Source organism: Ochotona curzoniae, unplaced genomic scaffold (genome assembly GCF_017591425.1).
Source record: "Ochotona curzoniae isolate NIBS_2020 unplaced genomic scaffold, NIBS_Ocur_1.0 scaffold_4701, whole genome shotgun sequence".
NCBI classification, from domain to species: domain Eukaryota; kingdom Metazoa; phylum Chordata; class Mammalia; order Lagomorpha; family Ochotonidae; genus Ochotona; species Ochotona curzoniae.
The window spans coordinates 44,136,997-44,156,945 of record NW_024467122.1 but is presented as its reverse complement, the minus strand read 5'-3'; positions in this window follow the sequence as shown (position 1 = coordinate 44,156,945).

Sequence of the window (19,949 nt, the reverse complement as noted above, 5' to 3'; positions counted from 1 at the left end):
CAGGCTGCAGCACCCGCACCAAAGAACAGGGTGTGGGACAGGCCATGCCAAAACATCCACCAGTTCATACAAAGGCTGGTACAGAGCGGGGAGACTATGCTGGTTGGGGGTCTAGCATCCCCTGCACATGTGAGATATGGGTTAGGGGGTAGGTCTGGTGGGGAAACTCAGGAAACTTCCATGGTGGGTTGTAGCTCTTGCTGGTGAGCATGATTTAGGCCTGGGTATTGGTCAGGTCAGTCAAGGTAGCTCTACCCATCAGCAAGTGTGTAGGTTGATTCTGGAGGTGGCTGGATGAAACAGAGCCAGGCCAACCTTAGCCCACTGACATGTGAAGGAGCCAAGCTGGAGTGGGTCATGCTGGACTGGGAGCAGACTGAACAGGGCTGGGCTGGAGCACCCACCAGCAAGAGTTAGGACTGGGGCAGGCTGGGACAGGTCAGGCTGCAGTATCTGATGGCAAAGGCCAAGATATGGGATGAACTGTGTATAACTGGGTCAGCGCAACCAGGAGCATGCACAAGATCTGTGGCTTAGAACAGGCCTGGTTGGGGAGCTAAAGAGATGCCCCAGATGGGTTGGGATTCCCACAGGTAAGCAAGAGCGCAGGAATGGAGTTGGTGATCTGGACTGGACATGACTGCAGTCTCCCCCAGCATAGGTATGGAGTGGGTCTGGAGTGTGCCAGATTGGGATTGCACTGGTGATTGTGAGAGCCAGTGTGGGTATAGAACGGAATGAGCTAGGTCTTGGCTCTGACTGAACTACATCAGAGCTGTTTCTGGGTGTGGAACAGATGTGTCTGGGCTATAGTACCCTACAGTAAGAACTAGAATGGGAGTGGGCCTGTTGGGCAAGGCCATTAATCCTGCCAGGACAGGAGGTAGACTAAGTCTGGACCAAGGACTCACTGCTGTGTGAGAACTGCCATTAGAGGCAAACCTGATAGAGGAGCTTGGGGAACTTCTGTGTCAGGACACAGTCCTTACAGGTTAGTGCAAGAACCAAAGCTGGGAACAGCCCGAATCAGGCCAGGTCATAGTACCTGCTGGTAAACATGTGGATCATGTCTGGGGGCAGGCAATACTGGGCCATTTCACAACAACCGCTGGCTCTGTGAGAAGCAGGATGGGATACATGACAGGCTGGGTGAAGCTGCAACACCAGCTGGTTCACATTAGGGCTGGAACTGAGTGCTGGCTGGGCTGGGCTAGGCTGTAACACCCACTAGCAAGAGCTGGAACCAGGCCACAGCACCCACTGAAAAATGCTAAGGTGAGGCAGGCAATGCCAAACTGGGCCACAGCACCCATCAGCATATGTGAGACCCAGGGGGCAGGGTAAGAGCCCAGTTGGGGGATTTGGGGCGCTCCCTTGCTGAGCCACTGCTCCCACTGGTGATCATGAAAGCTCACCAGGATTGGATATAAACCAGGCCAGGCAAGGCCACAACACCAGTTGGCCTGCATGTGAACAGGGCTGGGGGAAGAGCCAGGCTGGGTTCACCAACTGTACCTACTGGTGCATACATAGGTCACAGTAAGTGCCGGTTGGTTGGGCTTTGCCGCAGTAATAGCTGGCAAATGATGGGACTGGGGATGAATCCTGTCAAGCTAGACTGGCAAAACCTCCTAGACAATGCAAAATCTGGGACTGGGAGTGGGTTCAGTAGGGAAACTCTGATGGGTTGCAACTGCCACTGGTGAGCATGAGAACCAAGGCTCAGGGGGAGGGGCTGGTTAGACAGGTGTTGGCACCTGCCAGCATGAGTGTGGGCTGGTAGTAGGGTCAGTTGGGTTGAGCGAGGCTTCAGCGTCCATTGGAATGTATGAGCGCTGAATGGGATGTGAAACAGACTGGATCAATCTGCTGTATATTCTGGCAAGCACGTGAACCAGGGTTGGGGACAGGCCTGGTGAGGGTTATTAGGGTCTCTCTGACTAGGCTGCAGTTCCCACTGGTGTGTGTTGAATGTGTGGTGGAAAGGGTTGGGCTGGGCTTCAGTACTCATTGGTTTATGTAACAGATGGAGCTGGAGACAGAACCAACCCAGCAATTGCAACTACCGGTGTGTGCACAGACAGAACTGAACTTCACACTGACAAAAGTCAGATCTTGAATCACTTCAGACAAGGGTTTTTTGGGGGATCCCTCCAACTGAACCATTGGACTCAGAACATGGGGAGGTTTTGCAGAAATCAGTGGACTGACAGTAGAGTGTGTGTCAGAACTGGGGCACTTCAGTGGAAAAGACAGAGCAGTGGAGGCATACCCAGATGTACATGGAGATATGACAGCCCATTGGGACCTATAAAGAACACCTGGTACCATGGGTCCGGTGCGGAGGCGCAAGTGGTTAAGGTTCTCGCCTTGCACGCCCTGGGATCCCATATGGGCACTGGTTCTAATCCTGGCAGCCCCGCTTCCCATCCAGCTCCCTGCTTGTGGCCCAGGAAAGAAGTGAAGGACGGCCCAAAGCTTTGGGACCCTGGAGGAGGCTCCTGGCTTCGGATCGGCATAGCATTGGCCATTGCGCTCACTTGGGGAGTGAATCTTTGGACGGAAGATCTTCCTCTCTGTCTCTCCTCTCTGTATATCCACTTTTCCAATAAAAATAAAATAAATCTTTAAAAAAAAAAAAGAACACCTGGTACCATCGCAGAGGAAGGAAGACAACTACCCCAGCCAAGTGTTGGCAGCAAATAACTGGGTGAATGAAGACTAAGGTGGACTGTGTCCTCATTTTTGGAGTGGTGAGATCAACAGCATTTCAGAATTATCATAATCACTTGAGCAGAACCCTTGGAGTATGCTCCATTGCAGGGACCCTGGGATGATATCAGGTGGCTGTTCCCCATCCCAGGTACTGAGGTGGTTGGGAGGCTGGGTACAGCTGTCCCCAGCTCCCCGTTTCCCTTAGACACAGGAAGAAGGGAAAAAAATGTAAAAGCAATGGTCTCACTTTCCCCTAATACTTGACCCTGATCAATTAAGCAAGCATTATCAAACTAAAATTTACATTAAAATTTTTTGCTTAAAAATTAAAATAAATGTAAAGCTTTTAATCTAAAATTTTTTAATTTTAAAAAATACTTAAAATTAAAAATTTTATCTAAAACAATGATAATCTAAAAGGACAGATCTCCTACCTGCTGCTAAATGCTTGCAACATCCAGGTCTGGAAGTTGAAATCAGAGATCTCAGAGCTCAAACAAGGCTTCTCATGGCACTGGCAGAAACTCAAGGATTCCTGCCACCACTGGTTGCCTGCTAAGGTGTATATTAGAGAAAACTGGGATCAGAACAGAGCAGGGACTTAAACCAGACATTCTAATATGGAGTGGAGATATCCCAAGTGTCCTCTTAACTGCTGTGCCAAATATCTAGTCATGGTGTTTAATTTTTCATTTCTCTTTTTTATTGAATTATGACTTGAGTGGCCTATATTTTTAAAGAAAACTAGTTTTAGTTAAATGAGAGAGGAGTTTTTATATAAATATCACATTTTCATAATCACAGCCAAGAATTTCATCCTATTTGGCTTATTGTGATTCTAAGTTTCTTCTTTAATTACTGTGGTTATCATAACCAAATAGGAAAATAAATTATACTTAGGAACAATGTCCTTCAGCTCAGTTCTGGCCATTGTGGCCACTTGGGAAATGGACCAGCAGACATAGAATTTTCTGTCTCTTCTCTCTGTGGATCAGCCTTTCCAATAAAAATATATAAGTCGTTAAAAAAGAAGAACCAGATCTTTGAATTTCTGTATCATAAGATTTCTTGGAATTGAAAGCTGAAGCTGGTGTTCAGTGACAGGTTTCATCAATGGTTTTCAGTCTTTTATTTCTAGAATGATCCCCAAATAAAATTATACTACAAGAAGACTTTCAATCTAATAAGAAATAAAAATTACCTTTAAAATTAAAACAAACAAAAACCAGAAAGAACTGGAAGGGAGGAAGCTGGTGGGCTCCAAATAGAAAATTACATAACGTTAAGTATATATCACAATCTTAGCATTTTAAATATTTCTTTCAATAAATAAAATAATGTACATAGACTTGAAAAATAGAAAGATCATGAAGTGAGAAAAACCAGACAGGCTTAAAAGCACATGTAGAGGCTAATCCTTCACCTGAAAGCACCAGGATCTCATATGGGCATTAGTTCGTGTCCCAGATGATCCTCTCCCAATCCAGCTCCCTGCTTGTGGCCTGGGAAAGCACTGGAGGATGGCCCAAGGCTTTGGGAGTCTCTGCCTACATGGAAGACCTGGAAGAAGCTCAGTTTCAGATCAGCTCTGGTTGTTGTGGACATTTAGAGAGTGAACCAGTGGAAAACAACATCTTTCTCTGTCTCTCCTCTCTATAGATCTGCATTTCCAACAAAACTAAATATTTTTAAAAGTACATTTGGAGACATTAGTAGTAGGCAAGAATATCCCTTCTTCCCCAAAGACAAGAGGTTAAGAACAGATGTTCTAGGGTACATCTCTCATTATGTAAGTGGAATCCTTGCACTTGACAGCAATTGTCTTTATTTCTCAGCAAAGATGCAAAATGGACATCTCTATATACTATAAAATAACAGCAGAAAAATAAATCCTTTGCATTTCTATTCTCTTCTCATGTGGATTTCTATCAAATCCTGTACTAAAAAATCACTTTGGGTCCTGGCATTGTAGCCTAGTGGCCAAATCCTCAGCTTCTGTGCACCAGGATCCCACATGGATACCAGTTTGTACTAGTTTGTACTCTGGCTGCTCCACTTCCTTTCAAGTTCCCTGCTTGTGGCCTGGGAAAGCAGCAGAGGATGGCCCAAAGCTTTGGGACCCTGAACATATGTGGGAGACACAGCAGAAGATCATGGCTCCTGGCTTAGGATGGGCTCAGCTCCAGCCATTGCAGCCACTTGGACAGTGAGCAAGCAGATGGAAGATCTTTCTGTCTCTCCTCCTCTCTGTAAAAGCCTACCTTTCCGATAAAAATAAGTAAATCTTTTTTAAAAATTCACTTTTAGTTTGAATGATCCAAAACCAGTACAAGAACCCTCCGAGGCACTGCTCCTTAGGATTCCTAACAAAGCTGGAATTTCGTTCATTGACTGCAAAGTTGCTAAGCAACCATGTCCCTATCTAATATATTCTACCAAATGGCCTGACGCAAGAAATAATTTTACTTTAAGTACAAATGTCTCTCCATACTTAACTCTTCTTCCCTAGGAAATTTGGTGGTCAATATAAAAGAGAAAAGTTGCCATAAAATGGAAAAAAAAATTCTTTTTAGAAAATTTAATTAATTAATTAATTAATTTTGATGACTTTTACGTAGTTGATCAGGGAGGGAAGGATGCAGGGCTAGAGAAAAGAGGGTGTGATCATTGTTTCCAAACTCTTTTTCCCATTTCTTGAGGAGAGGAGGGAGATAAAGGGAGAAACCATACCCAGCCTCCCAACCACCCCAGTACCTGGGATGGGGAATGGCCACCTGATATAACCAGGGTCTTGATGTGGCACATGCTAAAGGATTCTGCCCAAGTAAATGCAATAGTTCTGAAATGTTATTGATCTCACTGACCTATGGATGAGGAAACCCTTCAAATGTCTATTGGCTGACACAGTTGACTTGGTGTCTACATATGCAAAATATTATGTCATCGTTTGACTGGGGTAGTTATCCAATATGTTCTGTTCTCCATTCTTTGCTATGGTACCCGATGTCCTCTGCAGGCTCCAATGGGCTGCTGGACCCCCAAACTCTGGAGCTCATGGACCCAGGACCCATCGCACAGACAGGTCCAAGGACCTGGGACAGATAACCCAGGCCTTGCTGGACCTCCTTCCCTGAGGTTCACAGATCCAGCATGCAGCCTGTAGGCAGGTTCTTGACCCAAGATGACTTATTCCACCTCCTGTCCTGGCAGGAACGTTGGCCTTGCCCAACTGGCCCATACCATATCTGGTTCTCACTGTTGGATGCTGCAGCCCAGCCACACCTGGTCCACATCCAGATCCAGCTTTCATGAGGTTCAGCGGGAGTCAAGACCTTGTCCAGCCCATTCTACACCCACTCTGGCTCTCACAAGTACCAGTGTGTGCTGGAGTCTATTCCAGTCTGGCACTCCCCAAACCCAGTCCACACCTATACCAAGGAACACTGCAGTAATGTCCAGCCCAGATCACTGCCCACACTCCTGCTCTCATGCTTACCAGTGGAAACCCCAACCCAGCTGGGGAATCCCCTTAGCTCCCCAATCAGGCGTGTTCCTAGTCACAGATCTTGCATGTGCCAACACAGACTGCTGTTTCACATGGGTGAGCCCACATAGTATCTCACAGATTCTACCCCCACACTTGATTAATTAAAGTACTAGTCGGTGTCATGGCCCAGCCTCACATTACCCATTCTTTTTTTCAATTCTCGCTGGTGGGTTCCATGTTACAGTTCTGCAAGTACAGTGGCCTTGTCCATGGAAGTCCCTCAGAAGTCATTTCTTACTAGATGTGAACCCTCAAGTTCCTGCTTGTCTCTACATCCCCCAAACACAATGCAGCACCACACCCCAAAGTTGCCAGAATGTACTGCCAGTCAGACTGAGGGCTTCATCTAGCACCACTGGCACCTGGGTCACCCAGGGCCCAAGTTCTGCTGGCTATAGCCACTCAGCTGGAAGAAAAATTCCTTTTTAAAAAAGATTTATTTTATTTATTTGAAAGGCAGAGATAGAGAAAGAGAGAGAAGAGCTTCTGCTGGGTCTCATACATGGGTGCAGGGGCCCATACATTTAACTGCTCCTTATAATTTGACAAAGGAAATACTCTACATGATTTCATAGTGGGACCACATGGTGTACCACAAATCTCTCCTTTGTGCAGATTCATTTCAGATTTCTGGGGAGATCTTTGTGTGTCTGTCAGTAATGGGGGAAGAGCAACTTGACACTTGGCTGTGGGTCTTTTTACCAAGTGCGTGGTTCCTTCCCTCCCTTATACTATGACTTACTTAATATCTACATTAAAATATTTCAAGTGTCTAGAGTGCTCTAGATACACATGACTCAAGCCAGTGAACACAATTCTCATTATTACACAACCACAAAGAAGAGAACTTACACTTTATATCAGGGTATCAAAAAACCCTCAAAGATGTATCTAAATAAATAAAAGTTTAAGCAATCAAAAACTCCTAGCTATTTCAGGTAGAGGTATATCCCTAGTAGTAATCAATATAGATTCCAGTTGCTTCATCCTTTTGATCACTGAAATTATAGCTTCTACAGGAAAAAAAAAAATGGGATCCAGCACAATAGCTCAATGGCTAAATCCTCACTTTGCAAGCACTAGATCCCATATGCGCACTGGTTCATGTCCTGGTTGCTCCACTTCCCACCCAGCTCCCTGCTTATGGCCTGGGAATGCAACTGAGGATGCTTCAAGTCTTTGGATTCCTGCACTTGTGTGGGAGGCCAGAGGAAGCTCCTGGTTCCTGGCTTCTGTGTGGCTCAGCTCCAGCTGTTATGGAACCAGCAGATGGAAGACCTTGGTCTCTCCTTTCTCTAAATGTGATCTACCTTTCCAATAAAAGTAAATAAATCCTTAAAAAGAAAAAATGAAACTTGGACAATAAAACTTCAAACTGGGAAAACTTGTTCATAAAAATGCACTGAGGTAGTTCATTCTTCACACTGCCTGTAACTTCTGACCAAAAGTCAATGCCTTTGTAACCTACAGATCTATTTGTTCTCCTCCATTACAAACTGAACTATTAATAAAATGTAATGAGCTCACACAGATCCACAGCTAATAATAATAATAATAAAACACATAGATTTAAAAGGACTTCACTGGCCTGTATTGCACAAAAATTACCCTAAACTGAAAACCGTTTTGTGTTCCTTTACTCCCCTCTGCTGGTAAATTCCAATATAGCTCATAGCTTTTTAAAGCTAAATTGAAACTAAAAGAGAAAAATAACATTGAATACTATGTAAAACATTTTTAATCTTTTAAAAAAACATATTTACATTTGAAATTTTATGTTAGCTTTTTAAAGACTTATTTTTTCATTTATTTGAAAGACAGAGGAGGAGAGACAGAAACATATATAGAGAGAGAGAGCGAGAGAGAGAGAAAGATCTTAAGATGAAATTGTAATATAGATTCATATATGTGTTGTTTTCAATTCTTCCCCTTTTTTTGCCATTTCCCACGTAAGCCCTCTTTCTCTTCCCTAGATAATCAACGGTCCAATACTATCAAGATCTCCCTGTTTAAAAAATAATGAAGTATCCAAAACATATATTCACAGTTAATGTCTCATATCGCAGGATAATTAACACTTGCAAAAGAAATTAACTTTTAAAAGATAGTCGGAACTAAAGTCAAGGCACCGAGGACAGACAAATGACAAAGATCAGTGAAGGAGCCACTCCTGCATGCGAGGGTTCCAATGCCACCAAGTCTCCAAGTGATGCTTGTAAGTCCAGGCTACACTAAAGATCACTAGTGTCCCCCCAAGAACTAGGTGGTGCTGTGTGCTGAGCTGAGCTTGTATTCTGGAGTCATGCAGAGTCCACACTGGATTCTCAGCTCTTCAACATAGGAGCTTGAGATATTAACAGGATTCGTAATCTCTGTAAATTTCAGTTTTCTCATCTGTATAATGAGGACAACATCCATTTCCAAAGTCGAATGCTAAGATTAAAATCTGGTCTATCAACAAATATCATGGAGTTTCTCAAATGGCAGAATAATTTAATTCTAAAAAAGATTTTGTAATAACGTTACTAATAATTTTAGGAATGAGGTTACACAGGTGAACACGCTCTACCCTGCATAACTTTTGCTATGAAGTATCTCCAAATGAGATCCCCTCTGAATATAAATTGCTTACAGTTTCATAGATTTTTTTTTTCTGATCACTCTCTCCCAGGCAATGAAGTTACTTTCTCTAGTAACACAATCACTTCTGCTTGGTGTGTGAAGCAGAAAAACAGAAGCTGAGTAGAACTGCACAGCCAATGAAAAGACAGGTTATGTAGGACATGTGAGTCAGTGTTATAGACTCACAGACCAGGGGCCCAAAGCCCTTGAGAAGCCTTAATCATCGAGCCAGCCTCATAGGTAGAAGGAGGTCTCACCAGGTGCTCAGCTGCTTCTGGTATCACCCACCTCTTGTCTTTGCTGCCGCCCAACTAAATCCTAGAGAGGCAGCATTCCATGAACACAGAAGGCAGTTCAATGAATTTAAGAGTGCTGGCAGGAGATAAACGAATCCACCTCAGTTTTAATCATTTAATTCTGATCATAAAAATGTTCTGAAGTAATCATTCTTCATATCTCCTATAAATTCTGATCAAAAGTCAAGGCATTAAGACTTTAAAGCCTCGTATATTCTGTGGATTATAGTGCTGTACTTTATGGTGATGACCTTTTCAATATCCCGTAAATTGCTTGACTGATCATGAGGCTCGCTTCTGTTTACTGCATTATTGACCTCCAGAGGAGGCATATAGAATAAATAAATAAATACATTGGACAAGGAAAACTTCAAAATGGGACTCTCCACACTGACCACAACAATGTAGCAGAGAAATGGATGTGACGTTCTGAACCACGGGGAGAAAGGATCAAAATAGAAAGAGGCTGGAGAAGAGTGTTACAGGCATTGTAAGGCATATTCGGTCAAGGTGCTCTCTCACCCTTCAGCGTTTTGTTCCAGCTGTCAAACTGCTTGAAGTCCAAGACTTCTGACTTTGTACTAACTGTAAGGACCTGCAACAAAAAAATAGGTAGCATTTAGAGAAGTCTTCAATATGCTAGGCACAGTGGTAAGAGTAAGACATGAGTCTTGTTAATCTAATAAAAACACCTTGATATGGCTACCTGGATAATTTCCATTTCATAGATTGGGAATCTGAGGTCAGTTAAGTTATCCAACTTTTCCATAATTAAGTTACAGAACTGAAATTCAAGCCCATGTCATCTGACTCACTTCCCAGAGTGGCCATCAAAGTCCACCACTCAGATCTCCTGCAAGGAAAGTCATTGACTGATAATTCCACCTGCTGATCCTCTGGATCACTGCACTTGCACTCAGGGCTGCTGTCAGGCAATGACTGAGAGTAACTTGTACTGTTCCGTTCTTGAGGGACGCAGTACTCCTCCAACAAGTGACTTTGGGTGAGGAACTCCCCATCAACCTGTCCAAAAATCCCTAAAGCAATGTTGTTATTTGAGGTTCTTCCTTTGCAATCTTTCTTCCTTGCTGCTCTCCAAAGGTCTGATCTACATCCTGGGTCATAGACCCTTTGCCTACTACTGCTCCCTCCTGTTTATCCTTCCCAGCACTTCCCTCTCATTCATCAATTGCATATCTAGTGCTGTCTTGCCATCTGTTCCACTGGGACTACACTCTCCCTGCTTGATTCTGCAAAGTGGCAAAAACTATCCCTGTCTGCTTATTGCAAGGTCAAGCAAGAATTGCCAGCGATATTTTGGATTAATGAATGTCTGTCCTTGGAAGGCATTTGAGGGTGCCAAACTATTATTTCCCTCATATTTATTCTATCATCTCTTTTCATGAAAAGGCATATTTTGTCTGCAAATAAGTAGGGACTAAAGAAATCTACTTGACTGAAACTTTAAGACAGACACAATGTGAGTGCAGACAGGAAAGCTTACCAAATAGCAAAAGGCAACCAAGAAGGGTGTTCCTAGTGACTGTATATGAATCCAGCAAAAAGAACAATCAAATCTGAAGCCCTAAACACCAGCCACAGCAGTACTTTGAAATAATTACAGGAAAAAAAAATCCAAAATTCAAATATTAGGAAGTACAGCTTAATGTCTGCCCTTATTAGAAAGCCCAAACCCATACTGGAGGCTCCCAGAGATCCTCAGACAAGGAAATTTGGTTAAATTTCCTATGTATTGAGGCCAGCACTGAGGTGTCATGGGAAAAGCCTGTGGCTGCAACAAAAGCATCCCAGATGGATGCCAGTTTGTGTCCTGGCTGTTCCACTTCCAATCCAGCTCCTTGCTTATGGCCTGGGAAGGCAGCAGAGGAAGACTCAGCTCCTTGGGCACCTGCACCCACGTGGGAGATCAGGAAGAAGCTCCTGGCTTCAGATCAGCTCAGCTCTGGCCATTGCGACCACTTGGGGAGTGAACCAGTGAATGAATCTTTCTTTCTTTCTCCTTCTCTCTATAAATATGACTTTCCAAGAAAAACCAATAAATCTTTAACAAGGAGAAAAATCCATCATGAGCTCTTCCCCAGACAGAATCCCCTCCCATCATTTCCTAAAGGCCCCCACCTCCAAATACTACAGCTGGATTAAGTTTCTACCCTCTCTGTGGTGCCATAAATAATAAGACATATATGTTTGGACCAAATATTCAACAGATGGGCCTTTGGGAAACATTAAAACTAACAAACCATAGCCCTCATTATTAGAAATTCCGATGGCAATAGCAGAAAAACACAGAAAACAACACATAAAACACTTGCCATGTTATGACCCAGAGATAACCACTGTTAATATCTCTCCACTTTTCTTTGCATATTTATATGTGACTTATAATTCTACACACCATTGAGTGACTTTCCTTCTCAAATCATATTCCAAATCAATAAAAAAAATCACTAGTACAGTTGCCATACAACCATGTATCTAACTAAGTAATATAGTTAAAAGTTCCATGATATTCTCCGTTTCTTAGTTTTGTAAAGGACAGATTTTTAGACTTTGTTTTTATTGAATTAGTTTTTATTTATCTACTAGAACAGCTTGAATTTTTTGCTCTAGAATGGAAATTTATTTTAAAGAAAAATAGAAAGACTCCTGAAGCTTGGTCTCGCTTTCTACTTGTCCTTCTGATAGTATTGTATGGAGCATCTCTTTTTCTTTCTTAAATAAAACTTCTTTTTTTTAAAAGATTTATTTATTTATTGGAAAGTCAGATATACAGAGAGGAGGAGAGAGAGAGAGGAAGATCTTCCGTCCTGCAATGATTCATTCCCCAAGTGAGCGCAACGGCCAATGCTATGCCGATCCCAAGCCAGGATCCAGGAACTTCTTCCGGGTCTCCAACACAGTGCAGGGTCCCAAAGCTTTGGGCCGTCCTCGACTGCTTTCCCAGACCACAAGCAGGAAGCTAGATGGGAAGTGGAGCTGCCGGGATTAGAACTGGCGTCCATATGGGATCCCAGGGCGTTCAAGGCGAGGACTTTAGCTGCTAGGCCATGCCACTGGGCCCCTTAAATAAAACTTCACTTCCTCTGTTCTCCCCATTGCGTCCTGTCTCATACATCATCATCAATACAAGGACACAAACCCACACTCATCTCACCAATACCCCAGCAATACTCACTTGACATAGTTGGTCAGCCACTGAAGACAGAAGATCAGTGGATACTAGAGCATTCTGTAGGGCAACCTCAGCAAGAACAAGAGAAAAATCCTTACGCAATATGAAACTGGAATCTATAATTACCTAACTTCTCTCTATTCCACACTTTTTGTTAACTTGCACAATGTAAAGCAAAACAAGACATAATTTTATTTTCTCACCTAATAAGCCAGTGTAAAATAATTTTGAGCTAAGGGCACTATTTTTTTTTTAAACACAGACCAGGGCTTCTCCAAAGTGAATGTACAGAGAGATCATCTGAGAATCTTATCCAAGGGTAGATTGTGGTTGAGTGGGTCTGGGATGGAGCTTGAGTAACTTCTTTTCTAAGCAGTGTCCAGGTGGTGCCAGTGCTGCTGGTCCATGAACCATATTGTATGTCCAAGGCTCTGATTAAGAGCATTACTTGAACTGTCAAAACTGCTTGAACAGGACCCTCGGAGCATGCCTCACATCGGGGACATGGGATGGGTGGGAGGCTGTGTAGGGCTTCTCCCTTTGTTTCTCCCCTGACCCCAGATACAAGGGAAAAAAGATGATATTAGTGTGGAAACAATTGTCTTACCCACTTTCCTGTAGTCCTTGGCCCTTTGTACCTTAATCAACTAAATAAGATTATTAAAATAAATAAATAAATCATAAAGCAAAACAAAACAAAAAAGAACATTACTTAGGGAAAAATCATTAACCCTGATCTTACATTCAGTTGCCTGAGAAACAGAACTGACACAGAGATTTGCTTACTGGGGAGGGCTCCTGGAAGCACAAATACAGGAGGGAAAGAGACACTTTGAGCAGACTAGAAGTTGACTGGCTGTGACACAGGTATGAACTGAGCCTCAACTAATTCTACAGAAAGCTCAGGGACTTGAGTCATGAACAAAACACACTGGAGGAGCCATCACGCAGGGTAAGGCTGTTTATCCACAGAGCAGTACTCAGAGGGTACCTGGCTGTGAACAATCAGTCACCAACACCTGCGTCGGGAAAGAAGTGCCTCAGTCCTGGAGGAGTGAGTACCTCATCCTGGAATCTAGGCCAAGCACTGGAGGCCTGTACTCTCGTCAAAGCTCCTAATGGCCTGAATAAGTCACTACATTATTTACTGCCTTAAAATCAAGTCCCAATTCTGGACAAAATATAATAGATGCTCCCCCTCTCCACCACTGCAATGTTGGCATTTTATTAATAAATGAATTCAGATGTCTGTGGAATGTGCCAGGCCCTGTGCCACTGAGTCCAGGAACAATTGTTTTTGCTTTAGAGGAAAGCTCTAGACTTCATCTGAATGCCACATAAATCATCTTCAGGGGTACAGGAAAAGGGTTCAGTAAGCCCTTTTAGGAGATATTTTGAAGAAAATGATGTGTGCCAGTTAATGGCACCAACTAAAGGCAAAACCTAATCCTTCAACAAAATGATTTGTCTTTTCCTAGTCAAAGAATTCGGTGGTGGTTTCAGTAGCAATACTTTGCTAAGAGGTAGGTATGGGTGTTGAAACAGTGAGATGAAATTAAAAAAAAATTCTAGAGACTAGTGCTGTGGCATAGTGGGTAAAGCCACGGCTTGTGGCACTGGTATCCCATATGAGAACCTGTTCCATCTTCTCCTAGGAAAGTACCGGAGGATGACCCCAGGACTTAGGTCCCTGCACTCTCATGGGAGACCTAGAAGCTCCTGGCTTCTGGCATTACACCAGTTCCAACTCTTGTGGCTATTTACAAAATAAACCAAGAGATGGAAGATCTGTTCACATCTCACACCATCCTTATTTTGTCAAGTACAAAAATGAATCTTAAAGAAAGAATAATATCATTGGATAGCCATTTGGAAAAGATAAAGTTGGATCCATTCTAGATATACTAGATAACCCCAAAACAGATCAGGGCTAATTTAAAAATATGAAACCAAATCAGTGCTAGAATTCATTAATGTGAATTAAGAATAGGAAAAACATTCCTGTCTATGATGAAAATCCAGAAACACTTAGGGAAGATATTGGTGCCAACCTAAGCATAGGAAAGTGTGAAGCAAAAAGTCTTCAAAAGCACCAACTTACATCACAAAATAACTTCATAAAGCTTCCACTTTCATTTATTTTTTGTAAGATTTATTTGTTTTTATTGGAAAGGAAGATTTATGGAGAAAAGGAGAAACAGAAAGATCTTCCATCCAATAGTTCATTCATTCCTTCCCCAAACTGCTGCAACTGCCAGAGAGCTGAGTTGATCAAAAGCCAAGAGACTTTGGGTCAACCTCCACTGTTCTCTTAGGCCACAAGCAGAGAGCTGGATGGGAAATGGAGCAGCTGGGATACAAACGGTACCAACATGGGGAGGATTAGCCCATTGAACCAAATATCTAAGTTATATTGTAGCTAGGCAAATGTTACATTGCTGGAGGAAAAGCAGGTAATAGTGGGAATCCTGGGCCTGGTTAATAACAAATTTCTGTTAACTACACCAGTGTGCCAACATAGTTGCCGATTCTATTTTTTTTACAGGTATGTTGGGGATAGATGCCAGCTTGCAACAAACAAGGTGTGGGGACCTGTGCACAAGTGTGGATGGGCCCTAAGTAGGCAGGCAGGGGCCCAGGCTGGCACAGCATATCGCCAGATGACTGGTATTGGAGATCTGTGCTCTTGTGGGCACAGGGCCTGTGGATTGCTCAGGGAAGTGTGTCTGGAGATGTGTGGGAGGGAGGACTGCTGAGGGAGAAAGTGACAGGTAAGGAATGACTTTTGGGAACTTCCACCAACCATGTTACTGTACTTGCAGGTGAATGAGGGGGCTGAGACTGGGTGGTTTACAGGAGGAAAACCAGAGAGCCTTTCGGGGCCAAGCCAATACATTCAGCCATGTGGAAGACATCAGTTGGGTTGTTGTTATCTCCCACTGCCTACTATGGCAACACAAAATCCATGGCTGGGGTCGGGGGCAGAGTCTGCGTGGCAGGGCTCAACCACTGTACCCACCAGTAAACTGGCGGGGCAGAGTGTGGATCATGACACTAACCAGCACACGAGAGGATTGGGTCTGGAGGCAGATTCTGTGGGGGCTCATAGGCTCACCCCTGTGGTCTTGCCAAACCAGCTGGTTTGCTCGAGGGCTGGTAGGTAATGACAGCCTGAGCTAGGTATGATCATAGAACTCAACCACACTCAGGGGTACTGCGGTTGGGAACAGGTCGGAGTGGTCCATGCTGTAGCACCAACAGATGCACCCAGGAATTGGGTGTGGGGTGGGCCAGGCTGCAACACCCACCAGCACACACACAAAGGCTGAGACTGGAGGGCAGACTATGCTGGGTAAGAACCTAACATCTGCGGTACGTGTGAGATCTGAGTCTTGAAGTGGGCCTGGTGGGGGAACTTCCCTGTGGGCCTTTGCTCCTGCTAGTGAGCACGAGTCAGTGCTGGGTGTCAGTCACATGCGCAGGGCCGCTTCACTTGTCAGCAGGTGTATGGGTTGGTTCAGGGGGTGTGGACTGAGGAGGGTTGTGCCAAACTATAGAACATTGATATACCTGGGAGCCATGATGGGGTCCAGGATATACCAGGCTAGGCTGAGCCATAACACCTACCAGTTTACATGGGATTGGGGCAGGCTGGGTAGGGCTAGGTTGCAGCAACCATCAGTGAGAGTTGGGGATGGAGACAGGCTGGGCCAAGCCAGAATGCAGCATCAGATAGCAAAGGCTAAGCTGTGTTATGGATTATGCTGGGTTGGGTAGGAGCAAGATCTGTGATCAGGGAGCTAAGGGGACAATCCTGCTGGGCTGCAGTTCCTGATGGTGAGCCTGAGAACCAGACTGTGGGTGGTGAACTGGGCTGGACATGGCTGAGTTTTCCTCAGCACAGATGTGAACTGGGTCTGGGTAAGCCAGACTGGGATAGGCTCTAGCACCTGCTGGTGTTCACAAGAGCCAGAGTGGGTATAGGACAGGCTGGGCTAGGTCTCTGGACCCATTGAATTATGTGAGAGTGGGTCTGCTGGTGGACCAGACAGGAATGGGCTGTAGAAGCCAATAGTAAAGCTGGAATGAGGGTGGGCCGGCCACGCAAGGCCACTGCACCTGACAGGACAGGAAGTAGTAGACCAAGTTAGGCCGGGCCAGGCATCCACCAGCAAGAGCTGGAATTGGAGGCAGGCCAGACCAGGCCAGGTTACAGCACCTGCCAACAGATGCAGGTGAGGCAGACCATGCCAATCTGGATCCACAGCACATGTGAGACATAAGAGGATGGTAAGCCAGGTGGCAGGGGGGTAGGCAGTGAGGACTGCCCTGCTGGGCCACTGCTCCCGCTGGTGAGCCTGAGAGCTGGGACTGCAGGCAGACCAGGGTAGGCAGGACTACAAAGCTCATTGGCCTTTGGTGAGCTGGTTTAGAAGGGAAGTCAGGCTTGAGAAGCTGTAAGGGTAATGGAAATGGTGGTACTGCTGTTGTAAATGCAAAATTACACTCCTGTGAAAGGAAAGTGGGTAATATTAAAACAAATAGTAACATGTTCTTTTATTCTTTGACCTTGAAATTCAACTCTACATCTACACTTAAAGAAGCACTGGCAAAGGGTTAGCATTGGGACATAATAGGTTAAGCCACCTCATGCAATGCTGGTGTTCCAAATGGGCTACTCCACTTTTGATTCAGCTCCCTGTTAACAGGCCTGAGAAAACAATGGAGGACAGCCCATGTCCTTGGGCTTTAGCTTCCTAGTTCCAGTCTAGCCCAACCCCAACCATTTCAGCCACTCCAGGAGTGAGCCAGCAGTTGGAAGATCTCTCTTTCTGCCTTTCAAATAAACAAATCTTTAGAAACAAAAGATACATTAGCAAAAAAAAAAAAAGTATTTGAAAATATCATTGAACATGTGTACTGTGAAAAGAACTATACATGGATTCTTTTATATTGTATCTTTTTTTTAATATTTATTTATTTATTTGAAAGACAGAGCGATGATGAGGGAAAGGGAGAGGGAGGGGATGTTAGCTATCTGCCATCCTCTGGTTCACTCACCAAACGGTCACACTAGCTGGAGCTCTAGAGGAGGAAGCCAGGAGCCAGAAACCACACCCTGGCCTCCTGTGTGGGTAACAGGGCCCCATGTCCCAGGGCCATCTTCTTCTGCTTTGCAGGAACATTAGCAAGGAGTTTGATCGAAAGGGCAGTAGCCACGATGTGACCCACCACTCTGACATGGGTGCCGGTGTCACGAACAGTGATTTAAGCTGCACAGTGCAGACTCTTCAAATTTTTCCTGCGCCAAAACAAGCTTATTCTAATTTTAATTACTTCTAATATTTTATATTTTAATAACAATCTAGCTTATTTTATAACTCATATATGTCATACTTTATATTTGATTATTCAAGTTTTATAAACTTATTTTAATTTCATTTCCCACAAACTTCTTGAAATACCCTTGTACATTATACATGAACACAGAACCTTTTCCTAAAACACCAACCCACCTCCGTCAGTCCTGCTGATGGTAAACTCACAGATAACCAGAGCAAACCGTACCTTTTAAAACATAATGTATTTCGACTACTCTTAGTAGTATAAGAAGCAACACATAAAAACTTAATCCTCATCAGTCACGTTAAAAATATCATGATTACTAGCAGCCAGAAGATCTGTCTTCCTTATGTCTGCAGGCAACTTGATACACTAAAAAACCCAGACTACTGTCTAGTTTGGGAAAAGGATGAGGCTAAAGATAAGCATATTTATAAAATGCTGTCTGAAGTGAATCTACAAGAAGCAGGCTCAGTTGCATCTGTGATGCAAGTTTCTTGTTAACAAATGATTTCTCAGGTGAGCACTGAATATCCCACTTGCCCTTTCATCAAAGTCCTGTCCTTCAGCTAAGTTAACAATGCTTTCTATGCTCTCCCGGCCCCCCACAAAACACCTTGTATTGCCTGCTGAAATACATTCCATTGCTTTCCTTACTGCATTGGCCAAAATTCTTTACCCTTCAGAGTTGGAATTCAGGCTTTGTTCATCATCTTGTACCGTAAATACTAAACAACAACAACAACAACAAACCCTGATGGGATCAGACACGTTTAATTTCCTTTTGATTCCTATCTGATTACTTGGGGACTTTTCCTCAGATCAGGTAGGGTGTTGCACCACGGGGACGAGCCAGGGCGGAAGCAAACGCACACTGTGTTAATCTAGATTCTGAGTGAGCCCAGACAGCCGCCCCTACAAAACGACATCCCGGACGTGTGACAGGGCGAGAGCGGCTCCGGTGAGGAGCTGGACAGGACACCCGGGGCTTGTGCAGCGTCTGCGGAGGAAGCCAAACCAGAACGGGTCTCCGAACTTGAAACCCCAAACCCAAGAAGCGCCTGCAAGCCGCCGCCTCGAGTGGGCTGCGCGTCTCTCCCACGCTCCACTCTCTCAGGAGAGGTCCTCTTGGTCGTCCCTGACTGCCTAAGCGCTAAGGCTCGAGCACCGCCATCAGCCGCCCACCTCAGGGTCCGTTCCCACAGCCCACCAAGGGCTGCGCGTTCGAGTCCTGACTGAACTTGCCTCAGCTCGCGATCCGTAGAGCCGGCTACTGCCACAGGGGACCTTCAACCTCCGCAAGGTTCGCGGGCGGGGTGGAAGGAGGATGAGGTGTCAGTTACATTTCCCCGAACCGATCGCCTAGGGCGCCAAGTCAAGTAGCCGTGTATTCGAATACACTTTATTGTGGCTACGAATGAGTCAGTGAAATCCGTGTGTTTTTTTCAGGTTTTTCAGGTGTGTCCGTCATACCCCCAGAAGCGGTTGCCTGTTGCTCCCACCTCCTGAGAACAGGCAGGTTCCTGGTCACCCGCACCGAGGTCCTGATTTTGAAAAGAGGAGCGGACCAATCAGCTGGCGGAGCGCTGTTTGGCGCTGCCGTTTAAGTCTCTCCCGGGGCTGCGGCGACCAGGGCTGCGCTGGCTCCGGCCCCGGTTCGAGAACGTGCGGCCTGCAGGCATGGGGAGGACTGCTGGGGTTCAGTGATCGCACCAGGAGCGGCGTGAGGGGCGCCGTGAGCGGGCCGATGGGCCTGTGAGACGGGGTGACGGCGGCCACCAGCCCGGGCGGGGACCGGGACTGGAAACGAGCGCCCGGGCAGCCGGCTGGTCCGGCGACTGGGCTGAGGGGGGGATACTGAGGGGACGATCCCCCGGCTGGGGCGTGCCGGGGCTGGAAGGACGAAGAGAAGGCTGTCGCTTCAGAGCCGGAGCGGGCGGAGTGAGGTTTGGTGGGAAAAGGGAACCATTGGAAGAAGGCGGAAGTGGTGCGACGCGGGGAGCAGGCGTGGGTGCTAGGATCCGTAAAGGATCAGGGCGAAGGCGAGGGAGGTCTGTGTAGGCAACTGAGAGGATCGGGTGAAGGAAGGAAGGCCGGTGCAGGTGGAGCTGAGGGTCTGAGTACGTGGAGAGAGAGGGGGTCGGCGAGAAGCGGTGGAAGGGGCCGGGAGGCGGCCGAGCGGAGCGCAAGCCTGAGAGCGTTTACAAGTTGGAAGACTTGGTGGTGGCGAGCG